This window comes from Euphorbia lathyris, chromosome 7 (genome assembly GCF_963576675.1).
Source record: "Euphorbia lathyris chromosome 7, ddEupLath1.1, whole genome shotgun sequence".
NCBI classification, from domain to species: domain Eukaryota; kingdom Viridiplantae; phylum Streptophyta; class Magnoliopsida; order Malpighiales; family Euphorbiaceae; genus Euphorbia; species Euphorbia lathyris.
The window spans coordinates 54,448,059-54,465,128 of record NC_088916.1 but is presented as its reverse complement, the minus strand read 5'-3'; positions in this window follow the sequence as shown (position 1 = coordinate 54,465,128).

The following is a 17,070-nucleotide window of genomic DNA, read 5'->3' as shown; positions in this document are numbered from 1 at the left end:
AGCCTCGTCTGCCTCCAACTTTGAGCAGTGCTTCATATGGCACATGCTAACCTATTGTCCGCTAAATATGCCTGTGTTTTTGGTGGGAGCACTTCAACGAGGAGGTAAGAAACTTTGACTAGGTTCTCTCATCACCAAGATCCTTGAAGATCACAAGATTGAGACCATCACTGAGACTAAAAGCTTAGGAACAGAAATAACCGCAGCTCTGCTAACTGGGTTATTGTTCAACCAACCACTAAAGGGAGGTGAAGATGTTGAGGAAGATGAGGAAGAAAACGATATTGAGCAAGAAATTGAAACTGAGCTAGCAGCAGATGATGCTGACCCAGAAGTTGAACCAGAGGAAGTTCCTGCCGATTCCTCTAGGGCAAAGAAGAAGAGAAAGACACTGGCCACTTGTGCCAAGGACATTGAAACTGTGCCCAGAAAGAAGAGGGCTATGACAAGAGGAAAGAATATTGATGCTGACCTACCTCAGGTTACACCTAAGTCAGCAGAGAAAAGGAAAGGGCAAGCTGAGCCCGAGGAAGAAAATGAAGAATCCCCAGAACAGCCGCTAAAGAAGAAAAGTAGAAATTCTGGGTTGAAAATAGTTGAGGCTGATCCCATTGATTGGGTTGTGACACCTAAATCTCACTGCACTCAGAACATTGGGATTGATCTTGAGAAAACTCCAGTTGAGCAAGCTGATGAAGGAGAAGAACAAAGACAGGCTGATACTCAGGTTACTGCTGAAGGAAATGATCATGCTGAGCAGGATAATATTGAGCAAAATCAAGAGGCACATGATGTTGACCAAGAAGAAGAGGAACATCAAAGAGAGGATCTGAATGTTGCAGCTGAGGTTGAGGATGTAGATGTTCAAACTGACCCGTCACCTCCAAAAACTAAGTCCCTCAGAAGACTGAAAAAGAAAGCTGTCAAAACTCCTCTAATTGATCTCTTGGCAGATTCTCATTCTTTGGAGCAAACTACGGATCCTTCCAATATCCAGTTTGAGTATTTTTTCCCACCATGTTGAGTCTCCTCCCAAAGATTCGGAGCAAAATCAAGCCTCTGTTACTCGGACTGAGGAACATGCCAAGACTCCACAAAATCCAAATCCTGCCGAGCAAGAGCTCGAAGATCCAGCCACTCAACATGGGGAGAAAGCTATGGATCCACCTGTTCAAACTCAACATCCTGATCAAGACCCAATTGCTCAAGCTAGTAAGCAGCCAACTCCACCACCATCCAGCTCCACCTCCATTCCTGCGTCTGAGCCAACTTCCACTGAGCAACATGCCTATCTTAGTGCAACTCAGTCTGGCCGTCGCATCATCGAAATGGCTCAATCTCTTCTCCAGGAGTTCACCACTTCTGATGCTGCTAGGTCTGCTCATCCTGAGTCCACAAATATCTCTGCCATCACTCAACTTCTCACAGAAATTAAGGGACTCAAGGATCTTGTCAGTATTGTGACCACCGTCCAATCACAGCAACCTAAGCAAGATCACATTGCCAAGCTGACTGAGCTATTCTTTCTGATGATAAACCACATGAACTCCCTTGAAGGTAAAATCAATAATCTCTCTGCCCCTAATCCAGGATATGCAACTTCAGCTGAGTTAGATCAACAATTTTCCAAACTGAGAGCAGAACTACCCAACCTTGGGCCAACGGCTAATCCTGAGTATGCCACATCTGCTGAGTTGCAGGGATGCTTTGCCAAGCTGACTACCAATCTTACATGTACACGAGAGCTCGTTTCCTCCACTTCTCAATGTACAATTGATCAACTTAGTGAAGCCGTGAGTCTTCTCAGTGTCAATAAAGCTCAGATGGATGTTGACCCCATCAATGATAAACTTTCACAAGGTATTCTACAGGCAGTTCGCTATGACAATGCTCAACGCATCTTCTATGATTCTGCCCTATTGAAGATGTATCATCAATCCTTTGCTCAGATCACCAGCTCCCTTACTTGGCTTAGCAAGTCCCATGAGTGTATTATCAACCTGATCACTGGATCCATCCCCGTTCCTCGAAATGTTCGAGATGATTGCGTTCTTGTAATAGACGGCTTGAGTGAGAGCACGAAGCGTTTACAACGCTATTCCAATGTTCTATCCTCAGCTGCAAGAAATGACACCTTTGTCTACAAACCCGATGCTGGAAAAACGGGGGAGAGAACTCAACCTGGAACTCAACATCAGACAGGTGCATCAGGAAGCAAAGTGAAAGGAAAGGGTAAGGCTGTATGAAGAAGAGTGATTAAAAAGAGAGACTAGTGAAACTGTTTGTTATAACCTTATTTTGTGTGGGCACAAGTATTTTGCACTTCAAGTAGTGTGCATTTGTATGTTTCATTCCTTGTTCCAATGAATGGTGTTTTTCATTCTGTTCCAATGCCATGCCTATCAATACTCATTAACATAAACATTGAACAAATAAATACTCAGTATACATAATAACGAGTAAATCAAACTGAGTATTCAAGCATTTCTGAAAGCTGACCTAGACTCAAAATAAATTAGAACTAAATCTAGTCAGTACACACATCCTTAGTTTATCTCAAAAAAATCTTGGTAGGTTTAAGAGGTAAATTAACAGATGCAACCCTTACGGGGGAGAAATTTCAGAAATATGAAAAATAAATCAATCATGGGGAATTTCAAAACTGAGTTCCATAATTATGCATTTTGCCAACATCAAAATGTGGGAGTTTGTTGAAACACCTTTCCACAAGATTTTGATTTGACAAAATTATCCATGATTAAGAGACAATTAAATTTATGTGCTTTATTTTAATTGTACTAATCCGTTTGTTCAATGTTGAGTATAAATATAAATAAAAGATAAATATAAGAAGTAAAACAGGAAGAGGTCAGTATAGAAGCCTAAAGTATCAAGCTGAGTGGAATCAAACGTAGCATCAAAAGACAAAGACATACACGCCCACAACAACTGTCTCACGAAGCTGAGCTGACTAAACTTATACTCAAATTGGAAATTGTAAATGACAAGGTTTTACGAAGTAGAAGCTGAGTGATTCTTCAGGACAACATGAAAAAGTCGTTAGCTAAAAGACAATGATTACCGCCCCTCTGTACCAATAATTGAATCCTTGGAAATACACAGAAGACACATTCCGAGATGTATGGGTCAATGGATTATTGGTAAAGGACAACTGACACAAAAAGACAAGCCAGATGCAAGAGGACAAGCCTGACGTCTGAAGAAATGCAGAGGAAGGAAATGGCCAAGAACAGTCTGAAGTTGACCAGAATCTGTCTCCTAAAAGAGCCGTTTTAACATTAACGGCTACATCATTTCAAAATGATCCGATTCCAGATTTTCTCCTATATAAGGACAATCAAAATCCTTGGATCATCGCCGGATTACAAAAAGGAAAAATACAAGAGAGAAAAAGATACAAAAGCACTTAGCTACAAATATAGATCTTACACCCATCTTTCATTCTTTGTGTAAATGCTAGAGTGATTACTTGTAATCTTCTAAAGTGTTCTTTGCTTGAAAAGGAACAAGTGTTTATCAATTGTAAAATTGAGAGTGCTGTGCTGAGTGTTTGGTTGTAAACATTCAGTGGTAGAGAAATCTAGGTGCTGGGTTGTAGCACTTAGTAGGAGTTGAGTAGACGAATAGAGGAAGGTACTCTTGCATATTCAACTGCCTTGTAATTAGTTTGTGCTCTACCTTTAAAGAGCTCAGTATTGGATTCTAAAAGCCCGGAGGACTCTGGGGACTAGACGTAGGCGGAGAGGCCGAACCAGGATAAGTGATACTGAGTAATCTCTAAACTCTCTCTCAATATATATATGTGCATGTGTTGTATGTGAAATTTACTCAGCATATAAAATTGTTTAAAGTTGACTCTGAGTAATTTCAAGTGCTAAGTTAGAAGCTGACCTCCAAGAGTGTCAATATCTAACTTATAAATAAAACAGCTTTAGTCAATATCCGTCCAAAGCTGTCTTATAGCATATCTGGCCAAGCTGACCAAAAGCTGAGCTGACCAACTTGCAAAATAACTAAGTCAGCATACAATTAAACAAAAAAAATTATATTAGTTCCTAACCCCCCTTGGAACTAATCACACGGGACCAACAGGCGACCATTGGGAATGGAAAGCAAGTAAGGGGAGTTCCATCTCCACTTTGAAACAACAGTCTGTATGTCAAACTGGCACCTTTCAAATGCCTTCAGTGCAACGACCTAGGCCATAGGTAAATTGAATTCCCAAAACAAAGGAATGGTAACATGGTAATACACGAAGGTGAAGAGGAAGATGATGATGTGGTGTATTATGAACCCATTGAGAGTGGATCCTCTAAGGACGAACGAGGCGTCCATATGGTGAAGAGGGTGCTAATGTTAATTGAGCAATAGCATAATCCGAGACACCAATTATTTTGAACTCGGTGTTTAATCCATGGAATGAAATGTGAGGTGATTATCGATGGGGGGAAGTCAAGAGAATATCCTTAATAAAGTCGCCTTGAGTAAATTTTGCTTGGTACCTGAACCACATCCAAATCTGTATCGAGTTGGTTGGATCAAAGATGGGGAAAAGCTTAATATCACTCATCGATGTAAGGTTCTGATTTCCATTGGGGCTTAGAAGGATGAAGTTATGTGTGATGTAGTTGAAATGGATGTGTATAATTTGCTCCTAGGGAGACATTGGCATTTCGACTAGGATGCCTCATATGCGGGAAGGGACAACACATACACCATATTTAAGGATGGAGTCAAGTATATTCGTACACCTTTGAGGAGCCCTTCTAGTGGGGAAAAGAAAGCCACCTTGATTGTTTGTCTAACCCAGGAACCGATGCTGAAAGGGAATGCAAGGATTGGTCAAGTCTTCGACCTGATGATAAAGGGTAGTTGTCTCAAAGTAAAGCTAGTGTTGGTCGAGCGAGCGAGGGATGCCACATCACATTGATTCCATGGAATGGATCCGCTAGTTCTACATTCATGCTACCCCATGGGCCCTAGCCCGAGCAAGAGATTGTTGAGGCAAGCCTCCTTTCGGGTAATCTCCATAATCGTTGTTGTATATTTTTTCACCCACTTAAATTGAGAGCCATGATAGCTTTTTTGGGAAGACATTCATTCTTTGTTCTTGTGATGAAGCATCACCTCATGAGGTGAAGATTTAGGGTCGGGAAGTGTGCCAAGAACAACCTCGATATGTGGAGCCAATAAAGGAATTGTTTGAGAGTCCGGAATCAGTTGACTCGAAACCATGGTGGGATCATGGAGGATTTCAAATTTGAGTGCACTCCCTATAAGCATATAGTACCACCCTTGAACATGACGTAGAGCCTAGATGGAGAAATAAACATGAGGTTTCCGTGACTCGAATCCGTGAGATAGTGTATTCGGTAGCCACCTTAGGCCTTGATAAGTTATTGGTGACCGAGAGTGGTTCTATTAATTTTATAGGCTTATATCTACGAAGATTGGGATTACCTTGATCTCCCTAATCTTCCTAATGGACATCCATACCTTCGTACATTCTACTATTCTTGATGTATTCATTCAAAATTGTTCTACCTACATGCCTAATTTTTTGCTTGACAAATCGAAATGTTTTCTTATCAACCAACCTCCTCCTCCTCATTGTCATCGTAATCAAATAAGTAAGGATTCAGTTGTCTTACCTTTTGTGCCATTGGGTGTTTAAGAAGTATGATATCGATTGTCATATCGCATGTCCGACAATCGTATAACTTTAAAGGGAATTAGATATCGATTTCAAGTTGAATCAAAGAAAATGATTAAATAGTTATTTCGATTTTGATTCCATTTCCGATGAAGTTTGAATCAAATTCCCTCCTAAAACTAAAAAATTATGAAATAATAGTATTTGAACCATATACTGCATTTTTCAGATCCAATAAGTAAATTTCCCATTTTGTAACAAGTACCAAAGCCCACATTGCAATGCACCATTTAGACGAGAGAGCCCAATTACAAAATAAATTTAGAACTAAAGATTGTAAATTATCAATAGGACAAATTTCATTTACAGCCTTCTGACTTTAGCATTTTTACATTTTAATATCTAAACTTCATTTTTTTTCATTTAACAATAGTTGAACTTGTGATGGTCTAAACTAAAATCTATATGGTCAAAAATTAAATATTATAAAATATGATCTAACTTAATTTGATTTACAAATTAAAATTGATTTGGGTGGTTAAACCTCCAATTGTTTAAGTTAGAAATCTCCTATATGAGTTTAAGCAGAAAACTTAAATTAAAAAAAACATTTATAAGTAACCATTTATTTGTTATTCTAAAATTGAGAAACTGCTTATAACTAAATCAAGTAGATTCGGAAGAACTATAATAGCTACGATTTATCACTATTTTGATTAATGGCGACTAAGTTTACATAATTTAATTTTAAATTCAATCTACATCTCACAAAGTGTGACTTATGTGTTGTTTGATAGAACTAAAATCGAACAAGCTTAAATTAAATAAGTGCTTAATAGTTGATTTTTGTTTACCCATTTTTTTTTCTTGTTTCCCTTTTCATATTAAAAAGGAGAGTTTTAGGTGTTTGGTTAACGACTTTCTATTGATATTTTATACATGAAAAATAGCTTTTTTTTTTCCCAAAAGCAGAGAATCTTTACTTTTCGGAAAATCGCCTTTTTTCCAATAGCAAACAACAGGTCGCAGCAGTAAATAGCAAACAGCAATAACAAACATTAGATAAACCAAACAGATCCTAAGTAAGTTATCAAACATGACATTATTATTTTGTTTTTTTAATAGATAAAATACTTGTTAAAAAAATTTCACGATTTTTTTTTAATTTTTTTAATGAGTTTATTTTATTGATTTTTATAAAATTTCCGTTTCTATTTTTATTTATTGATTTAAAACCAGAAACAATTATAACAACAACTAAGTATAAAGATATCTTTTTGGTTCTTAAAAAAAACAGTTTGAAAAGATTGAATCGTTCGAAATGAACTTTTAGATCTATAATTTTATCAATATCAAGTTCTTAAAAAGAACAAAATTTGGGTTGGTAATTAATTTTTTTTTTTTTGTGAAAGACTTTTTTCTTTTCTACCAGCTTAAATATTTAGTTCTAACAAGATGAAAAATTAGAGAAAGAACGAAATCATTCTACCATTGATAACTATTGAAGAAGATGAGGAAGTCTACAACAAAGAGCAAAGAAAACGAAGAAGGAAGAAAGAGATTGTGAAAAGTTAACCATAACTCTAACAATTAACCCCTATTTATACAAGATACTAAAAACTAATGATAAAATACTCAATTACCCCTACAATATTTCTAATTACAATTTCAACCCTGTTACCATCCCTCCCTCAAGCTGGATGATAAATATTAAGCACTCCTAGTTTGGACACTAGAAATGCATAAGTTGGTGATGGCAATGGCTTTGTGAAGATGTCTGCTATTTGATGAACAGTAGAAATGGCTAAGGGATGCACCAAACCAGCCTTATACTTTTCTCTGATAAAATGGCAGTCGAGCTCTATATGTTTTGTTCTCTCACGAAAAGTGGAATTATGAGTAAGATAGATTGCAGACTGATTGTCACAAAAAAAAAAAGGGAACTGACTGCTTGTGTTTGATCCTCATTGCTTGAAGAATGTATGTCAACCACTGGACCTCTGCTGTAACAGATGACATGACCCTGTATTCTGTTTCAGTAGAAGATCTTGATACTGTGACTTGTTTCTTACTCTTCCAACTTATCAAGGACATGCCCAAATAAACACATTCATTAAATTCACTTGGTTATTTAATATGTTATCTAAGTCTGTTAGATTAAGTGGTCAAAAATTTGAATCATAACAATAATGAAAGTTAATAATGAAAGTTAATGAATATTAAAATGATTTTGTGTTATATATGTTTCAAATCCAAAGAACAAGATTGATTTTTCCAAGATAGAATTTATGAAGCCATGTATAATTGGCAAACAATACATAGTTTAATTTCATTATAGTCCATTAGCTATAAAGTTTATTAACTTATTATTTGGTAAAAGTGATCCCTTTTCTTTTCTTTTGGGACTTTTCCCTTAAATTTTGGCGAATGGAGGGAGGAGAAAACAAAATAGCATTCAATTTCAACTGGCTTTTTGCAATTCAGTCATATATATATTTTAATCCTAAAATTGAATCCATTTTAATTTTAATCGTACATTAGAAATGGGTGGTTGTTTCTTTCAAAATTTTATAACGTTGTATGTTGCAATTCAGTCAAAAAGAGAGGAAATTACGTTAATATAATAATACTAAGTTTACTCCCTTTTTATTAACTTCTCCTTCAAGATTGGCAATTGGGAGAGAAAATATAATGTTGGTTGAGTTATCATATACTGCACTGCATGATTATCTTAATATACCCGTTCATATGGTCCGTGTACTGGCCCGGTTTATCCAGACAGCCGGTAACCAACGCTATATGTAATATATGCACAGATAAGAAACCACCGTGATTCAATACGACGGTATGAACACGGCCAAAGCAAATCCATGAAATATCCCTTTACTCACAAAAAAATAAACACCATTAGTTATTCTTTTTCCTATCAAGGAAGTGGAAGGTGAATGTGTAAAAGAAAGTGATGATATTTTTCTTTCAAAGTTAAAAGAGCGATTAGTTTGAAAAAAAAAAAGATTTTGAATTTATGTGACTTAGGTTCGTCAAAAATCCTTCTATTCTATGAGTGAGCTTGAAATTTATAAAAATGGAACGTAGGAATTCAGCTATCGATATTAATTATTAAATTTATATATTAAATTTATATTAAAAAAATATATATTATTTTGGATTTATTTGGGTTGAGTTGGAGATTTAATTTTTAAGTTTGAATTCCATCTAGTTCGAATCCGTCTAAATTAATGATAAAATAAATTGGCATCTGACTAAGTATTTTTATTAGGTGAAAGCCTGCTAGGCCCACTCTTAGCTCAACCTAGGAATAATGGGGTATTTGGTTGCTGCTTTTTGACATCAGGTTTGTCTTTTCACTTTGAGAATGTGAGTTTTAGGTGTTGGGTGAGGCATCTCCTGTTTGCCTTTTGTAGTTGAAAAGTAAGCAGAAAATCTATGTTTTTTAGAAAAGCAAACAGCAAACACCAACAAAACAACAACAAACAACAATTAAAACAAATAGACCCTAAATATCCTTTAATTCTTGCGGATAACAGAAAAACCGGACCCCATTGCCACCTCCTATTATTATTGTTGTCTTGATTTCTTAATGTGCTGGATGCTTTATTTCTTAATTTTCGGTTATCCTTAATTCAAGATCTATTGTAGCCAGGAACCCAAAGGTTCATTTATATATATACTTGAGCATAAAAATTATTCCAGCCCAGTTAATTTCTTTATATTCTCATTCATGCAAATTGTAAGTAATAATCTCAATTTTTAATAAGAATAATAATTAGGATAAGGAGTTAGATATTTTGCTTCATTTTCATGCTACCTGATTAAAGAGCATGGCCGACTTGCAGCCTGGAATCTGAAAATACTGAAATTTCTTCTAGAATTGGATCCATTATTTAACAATGTCAACCTCATATCTTAGAATATTTGCATACGCATGGATTATGTCTTGTTTATTTACTATAAATTTTTTAGGTTTAATAGTCCCTCAACTTGTCCAAAAAACTTGATTGGTCCCTTAAACTTTCAAAGTTTTCCGATAGCAACCCTGAACTTGCATAAAATGTTAGTTAGCCCTTGAACTTGCGCAAAATGTAATCCATTGTTTACTCGGTCGTAAAAAAGTAAGTTAAATACGGAAGATGTATTGCACGAATCTTAAAAAATGACCAAAATCGCGGTATGTTGTTCTAATATTAGAGAAAACAGGTTTTATAGTTGAGCAAGTAATAACTTAATTTTTAATTTATTTTTGAATTATGTGATAACGTTCTAAGATGTGTGGAATACATCTTCCACATTTAATTTACTTTTTTGTGACTGAGTGATCAATTGATTATATTTTGTGTAAGTTCAGGGGGTTAACTGAACATTTTATGTAAGTTTAGGAGGCTATCGGGACATTTTGAAAGTTCAAAGGGTCAATCAAGCTTTTTGACAAGTTCAGGGGGCAAATGATGTATTAATTTTTATATAATTCTATGACAATAATTGTATTTCCCGAAAAATTAAATACTATCTATCCCAAGTATATATTGTTTTCTTGTACTTAATTAATTATCATGATAAATATATATACTGTTCATGAAACAAATTAGTGGAAAAAAATAAAACCCGTAAGAAATTAATAATAATATAGATAAAGACTATGTTTATTTTGTTTTTTTATAAAATAAACCTCTCAGTTTATATATTTTTATCATTGGATTAATTTTATAATCGTCAAAACAAATCAAGTAGGAAATCTGTTTTGTTAATGTAAGATTCCATTATCCTATTAGATTCCATGTAAAAATGTAAGTGGGTCTGGCTGGCTACTTGGAAATAACAGCTTGATATTGTCGCAAAAATGCTTGCTATTTCACTTACCTCACTCTCCATTAATTTTATATATAATGCTTAGTGGGCTGACGCATAATCATTATATATTAAACTATGATTTTATTATCATATTTAATCAAATACGTTACGTCATGAAGCAATCCCATGCCAATGGAACTTTTAGAAGTACAACTTTCGGACTCATAAGAATCGTTCATCAAAACTACAACAACAACAGTTAACTTAGCGTGTCTTGGAAACTAAATCCATCAGTAATTTGAATGGATGGATATTTAGGACATGTTTGGTTTATCTGCTAGCTAATAGCTATTGCGGTTGCTGTTAGCTGTTTGTTATTAACTATTTAATTACTAATGTTTGATAAAATTATATTGAACTGTTGCTATTCGGATTTAAAATGTCTAAAATGGATATGTTTTAAATTAATCAACGATAAAATTATAAAAGAGAAAATATGAAAAAATGCTCATAACGTTTACAACTAGGAATAATTTTACTTTTAACGTCTAAAATGGTGCACTTGTTAGGGATAAAATTATTTTTGGCTGCCAATATTAGGGATATAATTGCACAATTTTAGACGTTAAGGGTAAAATTGTTTCTGACTATAAATATTAGGGCTATTTTTGCACCTTATCCTATTATAAAATAAAAAATGTTTTACAAAAATTAATAAAAATAATCTACATAAAAAAATAAAAATTTATTGAACGCAACAAAACTTTGTTTTTCCGGTAATTATGTTGTAGAAATATAAATAATATTAAAGAATAAAAATATTTTGTGGAAATAAAAAGGATAATTTTGTTAATAATAAATAACAACAAACAGCTGTTTATGAAAAGCTCCAAATAAGAGCATTTCGTGAAACGTTTTAGAACGTTGCAGTTTCCAGAGAAAATGCTAAACGCTGCGGTTATATAAACCTAACCAAACGCTATATTTACTGCGGTTTGAAATGAAACGTTAAACACTCTTCTTTTTTTTTTTGGTAGGAAAAAGAAAGGAAAAAACAAACAAAAACCAAAAAGAGGCCTATCCCGGGATTAGCATAGGGAAGCTAACCCCCACCATATCATCCAAAAGGAGAGAAGAGAGGAAAGTAGGAGGATAAGAGAAAGTAGTGACAGCCAACATCTTCTCATGGCCCACGGCTGCTAAACGATCCGCCACCCTGTTCTGTTCTCTGAAGATATGGCAGAAATTGATGGACTCAAAGGAAGAACAAATCCTTTTGATACCCTTGATTACACTACACCATAGATGGTCTGTTGCAACACCGAACAAGTGTTGGCTAAAGTCGTTATTGTGTTGCTAAAGATGTTTAGGCAACATGTTTTTCCAAAAAAAGGTGTTGCTTTTTAGTTGTTGCCAAAGATGTCTTTAGCAACATGTTTTCATATTTTTAGCAACATTGATACAAGTGTTGCTTATCTTATTTGAGGCAACACTTGACTACCCTATGGCAACTGAAATGGGAGTGTGCCTAAACCATAGATCAGGTAACACTATAATCGAATAAAATAATAAGCAACACTTTTGAACTTACTTGCAACAAATTTTTATGCAACATTATTTTTTATATGCAACCTTTTTTTATATAGAATTACAACACTTTTTAATTTAACATTTTTTTGTTTTAAGCAACTCTTTCATATACAGTTTGCAACATTTTTTAATTTAACACTTTTTAAGCAAATCTTTCATATTATTTTCATAATAACACTTTTTCTTTGAAAATTTAGCAGTTTTTTTTAATGTAAACTTTAATATATGCAACATAATCTTTAACATGTGCAATACTAAAAAAAATTAAAATAATTTTTTAATTTAAATAATAGCATAACAAATCCTTAATTGCAATTACAAACCCATAACGAGTCAATATGTTAACAATAAATTTAAAATCTCAAATGATCCAAAACACATAATAAAAAAAAAGTAGCTTTCTCATTTTCATTCGAAATGCCATCATATATCCTCAATATCAATGTTGAGATTTGGATTAACTTCTACCAATTTGTTTATGATCAATGTCAAGCTCTTTCTCACTTTTTGAACCACTTCTTGTTTCATTTTCTCCTCCATTGCTCCTTCAATTTGGATCACTTTCTCCTCCATTGCTCTTTCAATTTAGATCACTTTCTCCTCCATTTCTCCTTGCAATTGTTTTTTTTTATCTTTGTTAATTCCTCTCCATAGGCATTAGAAACATTTCAGTTGATTGTTCCTTCAATTTCCTGGGTAATGCACGCCAACCAATAAGCCAAGAGGAACCGTGTGATTTATCACCACAAATAAGCTGCTCAACACTCTCACTGTTTGCTCCAGACGAACAAATGTCTTCAATTGTGGACTATAAAAAATTAGTTAGCTGCGTAATTTGACAAGTAAAAATTTGTAAAATAAAGTTTTCATTTAAAATAAAATATTTACCATTCTATATTTGAGGATGTCAGTTGGCGTCTTGTATTTATGTCCCTCTTTGTGTTTATGGGTTGCAACAAAAAAGTTCAGCTTTTGGTGGGTTTTTCCTTGTTTCGCTTCGCAAGTTGCTATAGAGTAAAGACAGCACGTAATTGCCAAAGTTAAACTAAAATACAAATACTACTTAAATATAATTAGTAACTAAAATATATGTACTAAATAGAAATATTTTCCTAACATTACAACAAATAAATCTTTACCGGATCAGATTTTATTTCTTTCACAACTAACTATTCTTAATAACATCTAATTTGTTGGCCAACACCAAAACAATTCACAATTCTTAACATATAGACAAAGAAGAGACTTAGAGATACAAACTCTAATGACATCATTCATACAGTTCTTCCTCATTATCACAAACGGGGTAAAGCCGAGAATAATAATTATAAATCCAGAAATGGCAAAACAAATATTATCAAATAAATTTGGACTCTATAAAAGACCAAGAACTCAACCATCTTCAAAGAAACTAATGGGTGAAAAAGGTTTGATTTTTGTGGAAGGAGAAGAATGGGTTCAGCCACATAAGGATTCTCGATCATGCCTTTTCACTCGACAAACTTAAGGTAACAAATCACCATTATCAATTTAGTACACTGTTTATATATTTATGACATAACCTAAGCACAATGATGTTCATAAAAAAATTTAAAAAACCTGAGTACAATTCATAAAGATAAATAGATAAATAAATAATGATTTCAACAATAATTCAAAAAATTCAGCAATAATTCAAAAAACCTGATAACATTGGAGAATGACCATTGCAAATGAGATGATCGTAGATACCATTTTGACAAATGCATTTCCTATAAAAGCATTCACCCCATTGAGATATTCATCACTGTACTTGGGTAGTTCTAACCACATCTTCTCTTGATCATCCATGACTGCATCATTGATCCAATAATACAAGTAAAATCATAAATTAATATTCAAAGAAACAAAGTTGATGGAAGTAAATGGAAATAGCCTTGATGTCTTCCAATAGGAAGCAGTAAAGCAACATGTGATAAGCAAGAACTGCTGCCTTTCTATTAGTGTCATTATATGGTAGCAGCTAATATTTCATTCTAACATAAAAATGAAAGATTATTCTACATTAGTGTGATAGAATAAAAAAAGAGCTAGAGGAATTCTAATTACGAGCAAATGTTGATACATTCCGTTATTGAGGCCTAAATTGGTACCATTTTTTAAACGTTAAGTCTATATTTGTGTTATTTTGTACGTGGAGCCTAAATTGATACTTCCCCCAAAACCATAAACTTATTTTGGTACCTTATTCCTAAATTAAACTCATATAATGAACAACACAATCACCGTATCAAAGAGACACCCGAAATGAATGAAAAATCATCTGCCACTTCTAATTCTATCACTTTTATCCTTATATTACATGAATATATATCAAACAAATTTTTTTTGGAAGAAAATATATCAAATACTTAATATTTCATTCCACAATATATATTAAACAACTAATAAATATTTTTTATATGATTCATCTCTCAAAATATTGGGACAGTGGTACTCATTGATGTAGTTATAAACCTGATGCTTTCCACTAATTGAATATAAAAATCCAAGTAAGAGTTTATTATTATGTATAATTGAATATAAAAAGAAGATCTTTCTTCACTCACTCTCACTCACTGCCACTTAGAAAATATTTCTTTATTTCTCAATTTCAATCAATGCTGCCAAGAACATCTCTGGTACCATCTCTAACTTAATTCATCATATATGCAATCCTCACCTCACTCTTCCTCATCCTATTTTTCTTTTTCTTTTTCATATTCTTCCCTTAAATTAGCTCAAATCCATTAACTATCTCGATTATTTTGAAGCGATGCAACACGTTGAGTTCCATATGGAGAAAAGTGGATAGTATGTTTTGGAAAAATGGGTTAGGGATAAATGGGGCTTGTTTCCTACTTGAAGAATATTGCCTAAAAATGGTCCTGGAGAAAGTGGTGGAACTGAAGGCTTGAAATAGTGTTTAAGGATTAGACATATAAGAGGTAAAAGAAGAATTGCAAGCAAGAAAATATTGTTGTTTCCTTCTGTGGCCATAATTTTTGGGGAAAAAATAATAATGATCCGAAGATGGTTTTAGGAATATGGATGAGAGGCTTAGAAGTAATGATAATTTAAACAAAGATGGAGAAGAGTTAGATATATGGTATGTACTATGTAGGTATGGTTCCAACAAATTGAATAGTATATACCAACTAATTAAATTTGCGTCATAGGATGAGGGGATGAGGGGGACAAAGAGCAACTTTGCAGATTTTATAATGCATGCAGAGGAATTAATAGGCATTCTTCTACTCTCATTTTTTGCTTGTCTTCAGTCTGATTTGCTTTAGAAGTAAGCAAGCAAAGGCAAATGGTAGCTAAGCAAGAGTGGTTGCGGTGATGAATAATAGTGTTTGTTTTTAGACCAAACAAAGAGAGGAAATGATATTCTTCATCAGCCGTGAACACCGTTATTCCTCACTAAAGTATTAACTCTTAAAATACAGGGTCAGCCGTTGTGTCTGATGCTGCTAAAGATGCTATTGTTCCTACTATAGCTGGAGAAGGAAGAGGCTATCGTTCAGATTCCATTTTATAACCCAAATACCCTATAATGGTGAATCTAGATAGCCAAGAGCAGGAAGCTAATAATGAAAGAAATATGTGCGAAAGAGTTCACCTAAATAAGCACGTGGATGCTGCAACTGAGGGTGAGTTACGAAAAGTAGCTTTGTGGTACCAACATTACATGTTCAAGTGTATAAAATCTCGTTTTAAGATGCAGTACCCCTAAATTAAGTAGAACACGTTGAGTTGTTATTTAAGGCTCCTCCTTATCTATCTTTCTTGTTAAAGTTGTTCCAACACTCAATGTTTTTGGTTTAAATTGATTTAGTTTGTATCCTCTTTTTTTTTCCTCTTTTTCCCGCAGTCTGCTAAGAGATACCTAGTGCTGGTGGTGGCAACTGGTATATTTTTTATTCTGATGCAGCCATCAATCTTCTGATGATATCTCTGTCTATGGGTTTTTGGCATCAAAACCTACATGGCCATCTTGACTGCTTATGATTCATCAATTGAAATTTGATAGGTGTCCTATAATTTCTAAACATTCTACCATAGAAAAAGCTATACACAAGCTATAAAGAAACCTACAATTATGCTTTGCTAGCTTGAAAAATTATTGAAAGAAAAAATCAAAGCAACATTAATTCTATATTGACAGAAAAAAAACCAAATGAGCAATTTCAGAATCCCTAAAGCGAAAATAACTGAATAATACACATTTCATACCTGAAGATGGACAATAGAGTGGAAAGCCCAGAGAAATCTGGTTCAAATCTGCAGTTCTATCTCCACATGTATGCAGTTCAAACCATAGGCAGACCTCAACTGTGCCAACCTCCTTAATTTATTTACACAACTTGAGGCAATTCTACAGGGACTATTACAGGAACGGTGAATTTCATTTTTGGAAATTCAAGACCTAGACCCAAATCAAAAGGCACAAAAGGCATGAAAGACCCAAATCAAAGCACTGCAAACTCAGACGTAACTCTTTCCCAACTTATCTTGGTAGGCCATGAAAAGAGTATTCAATCGCAGAGAGTATGAAATAACCATTATAGAAGCTGTATTGCAGAAATAACAAAGGGGGAGATCACGACTTACCTCCACAGAAGAACTGAAGGGTTTGATAGTAGAAAACCTCAACAACAAAGACGGAGTGGCGACCGGAAAAGCTCGGCATAATTTTGGTTAAGTTCAGCCATGGCAGAGTAGCGTTGAGAGAGAAGAGAACTTTGAGAGAAAGTTCTTACGATAGTGTTTTTTTTAGGTTTTGATTTTTTAGGTTGAGATATACAAAACCATAGGAAACTAAAATTTTAGGTTTTAGGGGGAAACTGGAATATTTTGTAATTTTAGGTTTTAGGGGGAACTGAAATATTTGTACAAAAGTGATCTCTCTTAAAATAAATTTATTTTTTATGATTTTTTTTAATCCCGAGACATACAAAACGACGTAGTTTTGC